Source organism: Cetorhinus maximus, chromosome 5 (genome assembly GCF_964194155.1).
Source record: "Cetorhinus maximus chromosome 5, sCetMax3.hap1.1, whole genome shotgun sequence".
Lineage (NCBI taxonomy): Eukaryota > Metazoa > Chordata > Chondrichthyes > Lamniformes > Cetorhinidae > Cetorhinus > Cetorhinus maximus.
Window position 1 is genome coordinate 68,804,673 of NC_135883.1, and position 14,472 is coordinate 68,819,144.

General features: G+C 43.4%; 1 protein-coding gene across 4 annotated transcripts in view; it reads left to right on the forward strand.

Moving 5' to 3' along the window:
- LOC144680703 (signal-induced proliferation-associated 1-like protein 2) overlaps window positions 1–14,472 on the forward strand; it is a 637,588-nt gene that overhangs the window by 65,072 nt on the left and 558,044 nt on the right. The window lies entirely within an intron of this gene.

The following is a 14,472-nucleotide window of genomic DNA, read 5'->3' on the forward strand; positions in this document are numbered from 1 at the left end:
GGCCTTAATTGGCCCGCCCACTCAAAATGGCGGCGGGCCCTGTTTCGGTGGCAGGGGTCGGCTGCCGCCCGCTGCCGAGCCGGGTGGGGCCTGTACGCCATCCGAGGACAAAATTCTGCCCAATGAATTGTGTTGTCTGTGGAATTCTGTTTAAGGTGAGACTATCTGCAGCCTGTTGTTTAATTTATCTTCCTGCTTAGACTTTTACAAATTAAGCTCTCCCAGATTTGAAGATTCTTACCGGGACCAGATGCCTGCTGGTTGGAGCAAGGTGTTATCCCAGAACAATGTACAATGAACAATGGTGTGTGTAAGATTCCTAGAGCTGCAGAATCACTTAGACACAATGAGGCTTATACTTGTCTCACTTTCACACCAGTTGTTTTTTATCAGCGTTTGAAGGTTTGAGGCTTGTATTCTGCTTACTCAAATATTCAACAACCATGCTGCCACCATGTTACATTCTATTCTTCAATCTAAGCATAGCAATCATATACAAGAATTTGCAACGCAGTAATGTTGGTTTTTTTATCTGAAGGTAAGACTATATACAGATAGGGTTAACTGGGAAACTATTATGCACACATCCTACTCCGAGACCTGCTGCTGATAGATCGACTACAAGATATGGGACTACTATAAGATATCACTTAGGGGAGGCGGTGGCCTAGTGATATTGTCACTGGACTAGTAATCAAGAGACCCAGGGTAATGCTCTGGAGACCAAAAGTTGGAATCACACCATGGCAGATAGTGGAATTTGGATTCAATAAATATATGGAATTAAAAGTCTAATGATGACCATGAAACTATTGTCGATTGTCATAAAAACCCATCTGGTTCACTAATGTCCTTTAGAGAAGGAAATCTGCCATCCTTACCTGGTCTGGTCTACATGTGACTCCAGAACCACAGCAATGTGGTTGACTCTTAAACACCCCCTGAAATGGCCTCACAACCCTCAGTTTGTCCTCAGTTGTTTCAAACTGCTAAAGACAAGTCATCAGTGAATGAAACCAGATGGACCATCCGACATCAACCTAGGCACTGGAAACGACAACGGCAAACTCAGCCCTGTCGACCCTGCAAAGTCCTCCTTACTAACATCTGGGGGCTTGTGCCAAACTTGAGAGAGCTGCCTCTCAGAATGTTCAAGCAACAGCCTGACATAGTCATTGTCACAAAATCATTACAGATAATGTCCCTGACGCCACCATTGCCATCCCTGGGTATGTCCTGTCCCACCGGCAGGACAGACCCAGTGGAGGTGACGGCACAGTGATATACAATCAGGAGGGAGTATTCCTGGGAGTCCTCAACATCGACTTTGGACCCCATGAAGTTTCATGGCATCAGGTCAAACGTGGGCAAGGAAAACTCCTGCTGATTACCAGTACCTTCCCCCCTCAGCTGATGAATCAGTACTGCTTCAAGTTGAAAACCACTTGAAAGAAGCAATGAGGGTGGAAAGGGTGCAGAATGTATTCTGGGTGGGAGACTTCAATGTCCATCACCGAGTGGCTCAGTAACACCACTACAGACTCAGCTGGCTGAGTTCTAAAGGACCTAGCTGCTAGACTGGATCTGCGGCAGGTAGTGAGGGAAAAGAGGGAAAAACATACTTGATCTCATCCTCACCAACCTGCCTGCCGCAGATGCATCTGTCCATGACAGTATTGGTAGGAGTTACCACCGCAAAGTCCTTGTGGAGACTAAGTTCCGTCTTCACATTGAGGATACCCTCCATTGTGTTGTGTGGCACTACCAACATGCTAAATGGGAGAGATTGCAAACTGATATAGCAACTCAAGACTGGGCAACTATGAGGCACTGTGGGCCATCAACGGCAGGAGAATTGTACTCAACCACAATCTGTAACCTCGTGGCCTGGTATATCCCACACTCTGCAATTACCAGCAAACCATGGGATCAACCCTGGTTCAATGAAGAGTGCAGGAGGGCATGCCAGGAGCAGCACCAGGCATACCTAAAAATGAAGTGTCAACCTGGTGAAGCTACAACACAAGACTATTTGCATGCCAAACAGCATAAGCAGCAAGTGATAGACAGGGCTAAGCAATTCCACAACCAACGGATCAGATCTAAGCTCTGCAGTTTTGTCACATCTGGCCAAGAATGGTGGTGGACAATTAAACAACTAACTGGAGAAGGAGGCTCCACAAATATCCCCATCCTCAGTGATGGGGAGCCCAACACACTAGTGCAAAAGATAAGGCTGAAGCATTTACAACAATCTTCAGCCAGAAATGCCGAACTATCTCAGCCTCCTCCAGAGGTCCCCAGCATCACAGATACCACTCTTCAGCCAATTCGATTTGCTGCATGTGACAGCAAGAAACGGCTGAAGGCACTGGATACTGTCAAGGCTATGGCCATGACAATATTCCGGCAATAGTATTGAAAACTTGTGTTCCAGAACTTGCCGTGCCCCTAGCCAAGCTGTTCCAGTGCAGCTACAACACTGACATCTACCTGACAATGTGGAAAATTGCACAGGTATGCCCTGTACACAAAAAGCAGGATAAATCCAACCCGGCCAATTACCGCTTCATTGGTCTACACTCAATCATCAGTAAAGTGATGGAAGGGGTCATCAACAGTGCTATCACGCGACACCTGCTTAACAACAACCCACTCACTGGTGTTCAGTTCGGGTTTCGCTAGGGTTACTCAGCTCCTGACCTCATTACAACCTTGGTTCAAACATGGACAAATGAGCTGAACACGAGGTGACGTGAGAGTGACTGCCCTTGACATCAAGGCAGCATTTGACTGAGTGGGGCATTAGGGAGCCCTAACAAAACTGGAGTCAATGGAAATCGGTGGGGGGATAACTCTGCTGGTTGGAGTCATACCTAGCACAAAGGAAAATGGTTGTGGTTGTTGGAGGTCAAACATCTCAGTTATAGGACATCACAGCAAGGGTTCCTCAGGGTAGTGTCCTAGGCCCAACCATCTTCAACTGCTTCATCAATGAACATCCCTCCATCATAAGGCCAGAAGTGGGGATGTTTGCTGATGATTGCACAATGTTCAGCAGCATTCATGACTCCTCAGATGTTTGGGCTGATAAGTGGCAAGTAATATTTGCGCCACAAGTGCCAGGCAATGATCATCTCCAACAAGAGAATCTATCCATTGCCCCTTGACGTTCAGTGGCATTACCATCGCTGAATCCCCCACAATCAACATCCTGGGGGTTACCATTGACCAGAAACCGAACTAGACTAGCCATGTAAATACTGTGGCTACAAGAGCAGATCAGAAACTAGGAATCCTACGATGAGTAACTCCCCATCTAACTCCCCAAAGTCTGTCCACCATCCACAAGACACAAATCATGAGTGTGATGGAATACTCTTCACTTGCCTGGATGAGTGCAGCTCTAACAACACTCAAGAAGCTCGACACCATCCAGGACAAAGCAGCCCACTTGATTGGCACCCCATCCACAAACATTCACTCCCACCATCCCTGACGCATAGTGGCAGCAGTGTGTACCATGTACAAGATGCAGTGCAGGCATTCACCAACCCTCCTTCGACAGCACCTTCCAAACCCACGACCGCTATCACCTAGATGGACAAGGGCAGCAGACACATGGGAATACCACCACCTGGAGATTCCATTTCAAGCTATTCACTACCCTGACTTGGAAATATATTGCTGTTCTTTCACTGTTGCTGGGTCAAAATCTTGGAACTTCCTAATGGCACTGTGGGTGTACCTACACCACATGGACTGCAGCGGTTCAAGAAGGCTGTTTACACCACGTTCTTGAGGGCAATTAGGGATGGGCAACAAATGCTGGCCTAACCAGTAATGTCCACACCCCATGAATGAATTTTTACAAACCCTGTTAAGGTGGTAACAATTGACAGTTTAAGAGATGCACCCTTAAAAAATATATGCACATCATATCTCAGCACTGCAGACATGTTTGCCTTGGATCACACTGGTTTCCACCAGTACCCATATACTGCAGTTGTAACACATTACCTGCCCTGACATCTATAATGTTTCAATGAATTAGTTAATTTAGTAATTAAATTTTAATTAGTACCTCTAGTCCTGTCTGTGTTTATGTTCTTCTTATTTCAATTAATGTTCTACTCACACTGATTGAAATTCCCTATTTAGACAAGATAAATAGGAAATATTCACCGATCAATCACCAATCTGCCTCCCTGTGATGTCACACCTTGATCTTTCTTTCCAACTTGAGCTCTGAACCCACAGACTGGCAGTGGCTAACCCTGCTCTTCTCTCTCTCTCTCTCTCTCTCTTTCGCTCGAAGTGAAGTCTCACTCCCTCCACCGCTCTTTAAGCCCTACTCTTCTCCTGCTCTTTCTTGCTGGGTGAATGCATGATATCTTCATCAATAGTAGTATCCCTAGAGAGCACACTATCAAGTTATGATTAATGGATGCCTTTGACAGTGAGTGTTGATCTGGTCTGTGATACTTGCTCTCCAAACTAGAATATCAGAACATGTTTGTCAAACTCCTCTGCCTACTGCATGATGACATGTTTGGAAGTGTTTCTGCCTGCGGTGAGATGTCTAATGCCTTTGAGGTAAGCAGTGGTGTAAAGCAAGGATGTGCCGTGGCTCCCCTACTCTTCAATCTGTTCTTTGCTGCAATTTTCAGGGAAACTCTTACATCTCCCCAGACTGCATGCCTCCACCAAATTTAGATTCAGTAATCAGAGTAGGCAGATGACTGTTCCCTAGCTGCCCAAAATGAGGAATACATCCAAACTATGGCAAACAAATTCTTAAGTACTGCTAAAAACTTTGGTCCCCAGATCAGTGTCTCCAACATTGAGGTTATGTTTCAGTCAGCACCAGACATAACTGTTGATGGCTGTAAAATTTAAAATTCTCATACCTTGCTTGTATTGGACATATACATTATTCATGTATATTATTACTTTCATTTGAATGCCTATATTTACTGCGTGTCTAACAAACCACCTATGCAGTGTGTTATTAGTGTAATTATTGTAGCAAAGTATTGTCATGCAGTGGAATGGTTTCAGCAATCTAGTAAAGCATGAGATTGTTGAAATAGTTCACCATTTACAGTTTTTATAGTATTAGTTATTTTTAAATTTTTAAATGCAGTAATTTAAATGAAAGGGGGTCATATTAATTGGTGAGACTTTAGAAACCAAATGCATAATTTCTTCAACAGTTTTAAAATTCAATATAATGGTATTGCAATACATTAGTGTATCTGAACCTTGTGTTGGTTATCTGAAACTTACAGACTTGTTATTGACTCTTTGTAGCACCCTCACCCCTGAGTCACAAGCTTCCTGGTTTGAACACTCCAGGGTGTTATGATCCTAGCTGATGTTACTACTGAACAAGTTGGATCCCAGGGTGGAACCCAGCTTGATAGATCCTAACCTTTATTTTTTGTTTAGAAATGTGGAGAGTGGCTACTGAACAAGAGTCAGCTGATGAACTTTTAATAAAAGGATAAAACATTTATTAAACAAGAAAAGATGAACTATATTACAATACTGCTTCACCCAGACACCTTTATAGATATACACAGATTTGTAAGGATAACACAAGTTGTAAAAGCTATCTTATACTCTAATGTTCACAGTAAGTACACAGTCCATGTAAACCAATAGGTAACCTGTTGTCAGACACACCACACTCTGAAACCAAGTGACAGATGCCACCCCAAACAGGTGCTATTGATCTCTCATCAACTTGCCCCCCCCAGACCTTTGTCACACTGTTCGCTTTAGAATCTTCTCCCAAATTATGCTTTCTCTCGGACGCCTTCCACAAGGGTCCACCCCCAGGGTTTCGAACTCCCCTTCCGATGTTCCTCTCCCCTGGGTGCCAATCAAGCCTTGCCTTCCGAGTGCCTCTCTCTCTCAGATACTCAACTGTGCCAGCAGAACGCCACTGCTTCACATGCCCGCAGTAAGGAGTCACCAACCTTTGGCTCTCTCCTTGAATGTTCTGGCTTTTCAGAAGCCTATTTTTGCTTTAAGTCTGCATCCTGCAGCTTTTTCCCTTTAAGCTTGGAGCCTTCCTCTGCTCCTCACTCTTCACTTAACAGGACCTTTTGCAGATTCCTGTTCTCCCTTGACTTGAAGGTCTTCTTGGGACCTTTCTGCTGTTCCACTCTCTGGTTTTGGCTTCTTCTTTAGTTTGGGGCTTGCTATCTGCCCCTCTCCTTTGCAGCTTCTCCTGGCAACCCCTTTCAACTGAACTTGAACTACTTTTCTGTTTTTCTCTGTCTCTGTGTGCCCCTCTCTCTGGGCTCCTATTGCTAGGCAACAGCACAATTTTTTCTACCTTGTGTTTCTTTTAAGTTCCCTTCAAGAGTCATAAAACCTCATTAGAATGCAGGCATCTTTTAAAGTGAAACCAAAAGTTTCCCCACCCTTTCTTAATAGACCAATGCAGGAACACAAATTAAACTTAAAATATATCTTGTTCCTAAATCGAGGCTGATCCTCCAGTGCAGTAATGATGGAGCACTACATTGTCAGAAGTGCCATCTTTCAGATGAAATGTTCAGCCAATGCCCCATCTGCTTGTTCAGTTTAATGTAAAAGATTTCGAAGAGGAGCAGGGGAATTATCTCCGCTGTGTTGGCCAATGCTTACCCCTCGATCATTGTCTCAAAAATAGATTGTCTGGTAATTACCCCATTTCTGTTTGTGTGAGTTTGCTGTGCGCATATTGGCTCCTGCATTTCCCACCTTACAACAGTGATTTCACTTCATGAACGACATAATTGGCTATAATGCGCTTTGAGACGTCTGGTGGTTGTGAACAGAGCTATAAAAATGCAAAAATATGTTTCAAAATGCAAAGTCTTTTTCTTTAAAAATTTATTGGGTATTTATTCCTTTTATGTTTGGATGTATCCAATTGTTTTATTCTAGTTATAAGGATTACTCCTTTAATTGTATAAAGCTATAGAAGTTTTCAGAACAGAAGGAGAGTATTAGGTTGATATATTTTTGCTAGACCAATCCAAAACTCATTTTGCTGCTCTGTTGTCGATCCATAACCCTATATTTTCCTCCACATCAAATATTTTTCTACTGTTCTCTTAAAAAAAATGTAATGGCCTCTTCCTAAACTATTCCCCATGGCAAAATATTCCATGCTGCAGCAACTAATATGCTTGTTATTATGCTGTAATTTTTATAGTCATTTTTTCTGGCCTGTAACATATTTAGATTTGTACTGAGGGCAGATTATTTTGATTATACATAAATTATCTCTTTTTTTTCATTCATTTGTGGATTGTGAGCATCATTGGTGAGGCCAGCCAGCATTTGTTGACCATTGAGATGGTGGTGGTGGGCTGCCTTCTTGAACCACAGCATTCTTGTGGAGTTGGTACATCCACAGTGCTGTTAAAGACCTGGAGTTGCAGTCTTTTGACTCAGCAACAACTAAGGAATGGTAATATAGTTCCAAGTCAGGATGCTGTGTGGCTTGGAAGGGAACTGGCAGGTGGTGGTGTTCCCATGTATCTGCTGCCCTTGTCCTTCTAGGTGGTAGTGGTCGTGGGTTTGGAAGGTGCTGCCTAAGGAGCCTTGATGAGTTTCTGCAGTGCATCTTGTAGATGGCATACACTGCCACTGTGCGTTGGTGGTGGAGGGAATGAACGTTTGTGGAAGGGGTGCCAATGAAGTGGGCTGCTGGATGTTGTCAAGCTTCTTGAGTGTTGTTGGTGCAGCAGCCATCCAGACAAGTGGGGAGTATTCCAACACACTGCTGACTTGTTGCCTTGTAGATGGTGGAGTTATGAGGTGAGTTACTCGCGGTAGGATTCCTAGCCTCTGACCTGCTCTTATAGCCACATTATTTATATAGCTAGTCCCGTTCAGTTTCTGGTCAATGGTAACCCCCCCCCAGGATGTTGGTAATGGAGGTTCAGCGATGGTAATGCCATTGGATGTCAAGGGGCAATGATCGGATTCTCTCTTGTTGAAGATGGTCATTGCCTGGCACTTGTTGGTGCAAATATTACTTGCCATTTATTAGCCCAAGCCTGGATATTGTCCAGGTCTTGCTGCATTTAGGCATGGACTACTCCCGGTCCAAAAGACAATAAAAACACGCAAGAATCTCCAGTGCTATAATCATTCCATTTCATCAGAATTTCACCTTTTCATCCTTACTGTTAAGCATTGAGAATAAACTGAATCCTCAGGGTACTGACAGCCATTGAAACAAATTTGAAATTTGAATTCAAATCCCTCCATAGCCTCACCTCCTCCAGCCCTATAACCCTCTGAGATACCTGTGCTTCTACAATTCTGGGTTCTGATGCAGCCCTGATTTGAATTGCCTCCCTATAGGTGGCATGCCTTCAGCTGCATAGGCCCTAAGATCTAGTGTTCCCTTCCTAAATCTTTCCAGAGGTAATGGTCGAAGGTTATTCTTGTGATTGGAAGCCTGTGACAAGTGGTATAGCCCATGGATCAGTGCTAGTACCCTTGCTGTTTGTTATGTACATTAATGATTTAGACATGAATATAGGAGGTATGATCAGTAAGTTCGCAGATGACACGAAAATTGATGGTGTCGTAAATAGTGAGTAGGAAAGCCTTAGATGGTTGGATGATATAGATGGGCTGGTAAGATGGGCAGAGCCGTGGCAAATGGAATTTAATCCTGAGAAGTGTGAGGTGATGCATTTTGGGAGGACTAACATGGCAAGGGAATACACAATGAATGGTAGGACCCTAGAAAGTACAGAGGGTCAGAGGGACCTTGGTGTACATGTCCATAGATCCCTGAAGGCAGCAGCACAGGTAGATAAGGTGGTTAAGAAGGCATATGGATACTTGCCTTTATTAGCCGAGGCATAGAATATAAGAGCAGGGAGGTTATGTTGGAGCTGTATAAAAAGCTAGTTAGACCGCAGCTGGAGTAGTGTGTGCAGTTCTGGTCGCCACACTAGGAAGGAAGTGATTGCACTGGAGAAGGTGCAGAGGAGATTCAACAGGATGTTGCCTGGGCTAGAGCATTTCGGCTATGAAGAGAGACTGGATAGGCTAGGGTTGTTTTCCTTAGAGCAGAGAAGGCTGAAGGGGGACCTGATAGAGGTATACAAAATTATGAGGGGCATAGATAGGGAGATGAGAAGAAACTTTTCCCCTTAGCAGAGGTGTCAATAACCAGGGGGCATAGATTTAAGGTAAGGGGCAGGAGGTTTAGAGGGGATTTGAAGAAAAATGTTTTCACCCAGAGGGTGGTTGGAATCTGGAACACACTGCCTGAGGGGGTGGTAGAGGCAGGAACTCTCAACATTTAATAAGAATTTAGATGAGCACTTGAAATGCCATAGCATACAGGGCTACGGGCCAAGTGCTGGAAAATGATTAGAATAGATAGGTGCTTGATGGCTGGCACAGACATGATGGGCTGAAGGGCCCATTTCTCTGCTGTAAAACTCTATAATTCTATGACTCCCCTCCTTTTAAGGTGCTCCTTAAAAACAACCTCTTTGACTAGGCTTTAGGTCACGTGTGCAAATGTTTCCATATGTGGTTAAGTGTCAAATTTTGTTTGATAACTCTCCTGTGAAACACCATGGGATGTTTTGCTGTGTTAGGGGTGCTCAGGAGGATGAAAAAAATAGTCTAGGATTCTTGATTTCTGTACTTTGTCATCTTGTATATGAGTTTTTAGTGAGAACCATATTGGGCTCAAGTCTGTTGCCACTTATTGCCTAATTACTGGTTAACACTAATGCACCAGCCTCTCTCATGGAGACTGGTTGCTTGTGAAAGATGGTAGAGAGCTGTTTGTGCCTGTGGAATGATGCACCATGTGTATCACTGCCTCTAGGAAATTGATAGTGAGGGGGCTTTAAACAGAACCATGGAGGAGAGGGTTCATGTGAGGAGACATTTAGAAATTTGAAAAGAAAGCGAGAAAAGACAAGGCAGTAAGACAGAGTAGTGATGAGGGTAATGATAATAATCAGGAAGGGACAGAGCATACAAAGTAAGGGTAAACGAGCAAAATAAGGTTATAGGGAAAAATAATTAAAAGACAGAATTAAAGGTTGTTTATCTGAATGCACGCAGGTAAATGAATGATAGCGCAAATTGAAATAAATGGGAATGACATGATGGCCATTACTGAAACATGATTACAAGGTGACTAAGGTTTGGAACTGAATGTTCAAGGGTATTTGACATTTCAAAAAGATAGGAAGAAAGGAAAAGAAGGTGGAGGACTGTTAATAAAGGCTGAGATCAGTGCAGTCATGAGAAATGATCTTGGCTCGGAAAATCAAGATGTAGAATTAATTTGTGTGGAAATAAGAAATAGCATGGGAAAGAAGTCACTGGTGGGAGTAGTTCATAGGCACTCTGACAGTAGCTACACTGTAGAAACAGAGTAGAAATGAAGAAATAATGGGGGCTTGTGAGAAAGGTACTGCAATTAACGTGGGCAACGTGGGCTCTTCATATAGATTGGACAATTCAAATTGACAAATGAAGTTTTGAGGAAATGTTCATAGACTGTATTTGGGACAGTTTCTTAGAAGAATACATTTTGGAACCAATCAGGGAACAGGCTTTTGTAGACCTGGTAATGTGTAATGAGACAGGATTAATTATTGACTTCCAGGCAGCAGTGATCATAACATAGTAGAGATTGGCAATCAGTTTGAGAGTTAGAAACTTAGTCTGAAACCAATGTCTTAAACTTAAATAAAGGCAATTAAAATCTGAACCTGCACAGAATCTCACAACCGTTACAGTGGAGAAGTAGGCCATTCGGCCCATTGAGTCTTCACTGGCTCTCTGAAAGAGCAATCTACCTAGTCCCACTCCCCTGCCTTATCCCCATAACCTTGCACATACGTTCTTTTCCAATAGCCATCCAATTCCTTTTTGAATACCTCAATCAAAACTGCCTCTACCACCCTCTTAGGAAGTTCATTCCGGACTCCAACCACCCTCTGGACAAAAATGTTTTCCTCGCAATACTTGTACTCCTTTTGCCAATTGTTTTGAATCTATGCCCTCTAGTTCTTGATGCTCCCTTGAGTGGGAACAGTTTCTCACCATTTACCCTGTCTGTATCCCTCTGGATCTTGAATACCTTTATCAAGTCTCCTCTCAGCCTTCTTTTCCCCAAGGAAAACAATCCCAACCTCTCCAATCTATCCTCATAGCTACAGTTCTTCATCCCAGGAATCATTTTTGTGAATCTCCTCTCTACCCTCTCCAGTGCCTTCACATCCTTCCTCAAGTGCGTCACCCAGAACTGGATGCAGTACTTCAGATGAGGCCTAACTAGTGTCTTTAACAAGCTCAACATGACCTCCTTACTCTTGTACTCAATGCCCCTATTAATGAAGCCTAAGATACTATATTCTTTATAAACTGCTCTCAACATGCCCTGCCAACTTCAATGACTTATGTATGTATATACCAAGGTCCCTCTGTTGCTGCACCTCCTTTAGAGTTTCTCCCTTTATTTTATGCTGTCTATCCATATTCTTCCTGCCAAAATGAATCACCTCACACTTCTCTGCATTGAACTTCATCTGCCACTTGTCTGCCCAATCTACCAACATGCCTATGTCCTTTTGGAGTTAAAGGATATTCTCATCACAGTTGACAATGTTTCCAATCATTGCATCATCGGAAAATCTTGAAATCATGCCCTGAACACCACAGCCTAGGTCATTAACATATACCAGGAAGAGCAAGGGTCCCAACACTGACCCCTGGGGAACCCCACTAAAAGCCTTCCTCCAATCTAAAAACAGCCATTTATCACTACTCTGTTTCTTGTCACTGAGCCAATTGCTTATCCAAGTGCCTACTTTCCCTTCTATTCGACGAGCTAGAATTTTGCTCACAAGTCTGTTGTGTGGTGCTGTATCAAATGCCTTTTGAAAATCCATATATACCACATCAATAGCGTTGCCCTTATCAATCTTCTATGTTACCTCCTCAAAAAAAAAACTCCAAGTTAGTTAAACATGGTTTTCTTTTAATGAATCCATGCTGGCTTTCCTTAATTATCCTGTACTTGTCTAAGTGACTATTGATTTTGTCCTGAATTATAGTTTCCAGAAGTTTCCCTATCACAGAAGTCAAACTGATTGATCTGTAGTTGCTGGTTTTATCCTTGCACCCCTTTTTGAAAAAGGGTGGAACAATTGCAATTCTTCAGTCTTCTGGCATCACCAGTCTAAGGAAGACTGGAAGATTATCACTCATGCCTCTGCAATTCACTTCCCTCAGCACCCTTGACTGCATCTCATCTGATCCTAGTACCTTATCAATTTTAAGTAAAGATAGCCTCTCTAACACCCCTCCTTCTCAGTTGTAATTTTCTCTAGTGTGCCAGGTACCTCCTCTCTCATCTCAGCCTGGGTAGCATCTTCTTCCTTTGTAAAGCCAGATGCAAAGTACTCGTTTAGTACGTCTGCTATTTCTCCTGCTTCCATGTGCAAGTCCCCTTTTTTATCCCTAATCAGCTCTACTCTTTCTTTTACCACCCTTATATTATTTATATGCTTAAAGAAGACCTCAGGATTCCCTTCTACATTACCTTACAGTCTCTTTTCATGCTCTCTCCTTGCTTTTCTTATTAGTTTTTTTCAATTCCCCTCTGGTCCTTCTATATTCAGCATGATTTTCCATTGTATTTTCTACCTGACATCTGTTGCACATGCACTTCTTCCTTTTCATCTTCACCTCTATCTCTCTCATCATCCAGGATGTTCCGGATTTATTCATCCTACTTCTTCCCTTCAAGGGAATATATCTTGACATTCCCTACATTACTTTTCCTTTGAAGGTAGCCCATTGTTCAGCCACTGTTTTTTCTGCCAACATTTGATTCTAACTCACACGACCCAGATGCATTCTCATCCCACTGAAGTTGGCTTTCCCTCTGCTCTGGATTGTTCTTTGTCGCTTTCCATGGCCGATGTAAACCTTATGATACAATGGTCACTGTCCCTTAAATGCTCTCCCACTGATATTTGATCCACTTGGGCCAACTCATTCCCTAGAACCAGGTACAACATTGCCTTCCCTCTCATTGGACCGGAAACATACTGCTGCAGAAAATTATCTTGAACACAACCCACAAACTCTTGCCCACGCCCCCCTTGTCCCTTTGCACTATTCCTATCCCAGTCTATATTTGGATAAGTGAAGCCATCCATTATAATTACTCTATGATTCTTGCACCTCTCTGTAATTTCTTTTCAGATTTGTTTCTCTACATCCCTTCCACTCGTCGGTCTGTATACTACACCTATAAATGTTATTGCACCTTTTTCATTCCTTACCTCTAGCCAGAGAGATTCCTTGACCCCTCTGGAACATCCTCACTCTCCCATACTGTAGTGCCATCTTTAATCAATACTGCCTTTTCTAAACACCTTGTACCCTGGAATATTTAACGCCAAGTCCTGCCCTTCTATGAGCCAGGCCTCTGTTTTAGCAATAGTATCATAGTTCCATTTGTCAACCTGTGCCTACAGTTCACCGATCTTATTAACCACCCTCACTCAGTGCATTCACATGTGTGCACAATAGCCCTGATTTAAGCTTTTTTTAACTTTCCCCTGTACTCTGACTCTATCTAATGACTTACTATTGCCTACTCTTATTCTATCAAACTCTCCAAGTATTCTATCTACCTTGATACTACTCTCTGATATACCCTCATTGTCAATCAATACTTCTCTAGTTCCCACTGCCAGTTCCTCTCTTCTCCACTCTGAATTTCCCTTCAGGTTTCCATCCCCTGCCAATCTAGTTTAAACTCTCCCCAACAACACCTAGCAAACCTCCCCACAAGGATGTTAGTCCCAGTCCTGTTAACATGTAACTTGTCCTCCTTGTACAGGTACCACTTGCCCCAGAACTGGTCCCAATACCTCAGAAATCTAAAGCCCTCTCTCCTACTCCACTTCTCCAGCCACGTGTTGAACTGCTCAATCTTCCTATTCTTATGCTCACTAGCACGTGGCACTGGGTATAATCCGATGGTTACTGTTCTCAAGGTCCTGATTTTTAATTCCCTTCCTAACTCCCTAAAATCTGCTATCGGGACCTCACTCCTTTTCCTACCTATATCATCGGTTCCGATGTGGACCACGACTCCTGGCTGTTCACCCTGCCCCAAAAGAATATTCGGCAGCCACTCTGTGATGTCTCTGACACACTAGGGATGCATCATACCATCCTGTCTATGGCCGCAGAAACGCCTGTCTACTCCCCTAACTATGGAATCCCCTACCATTGCAGCATTTCCACCCTTCCTCTCCCCTCCTGTGCAGCTGAGCCACTTGTGGTGCCACCAACTTGGCTCTTGCTAGAGTCCTCTGAGGAACCATCTCACTAGGGACGCATCATACTATCTTGTCTATGGCTGCAGAAATGCCTGTCTCCTCCCCTAACTATGGA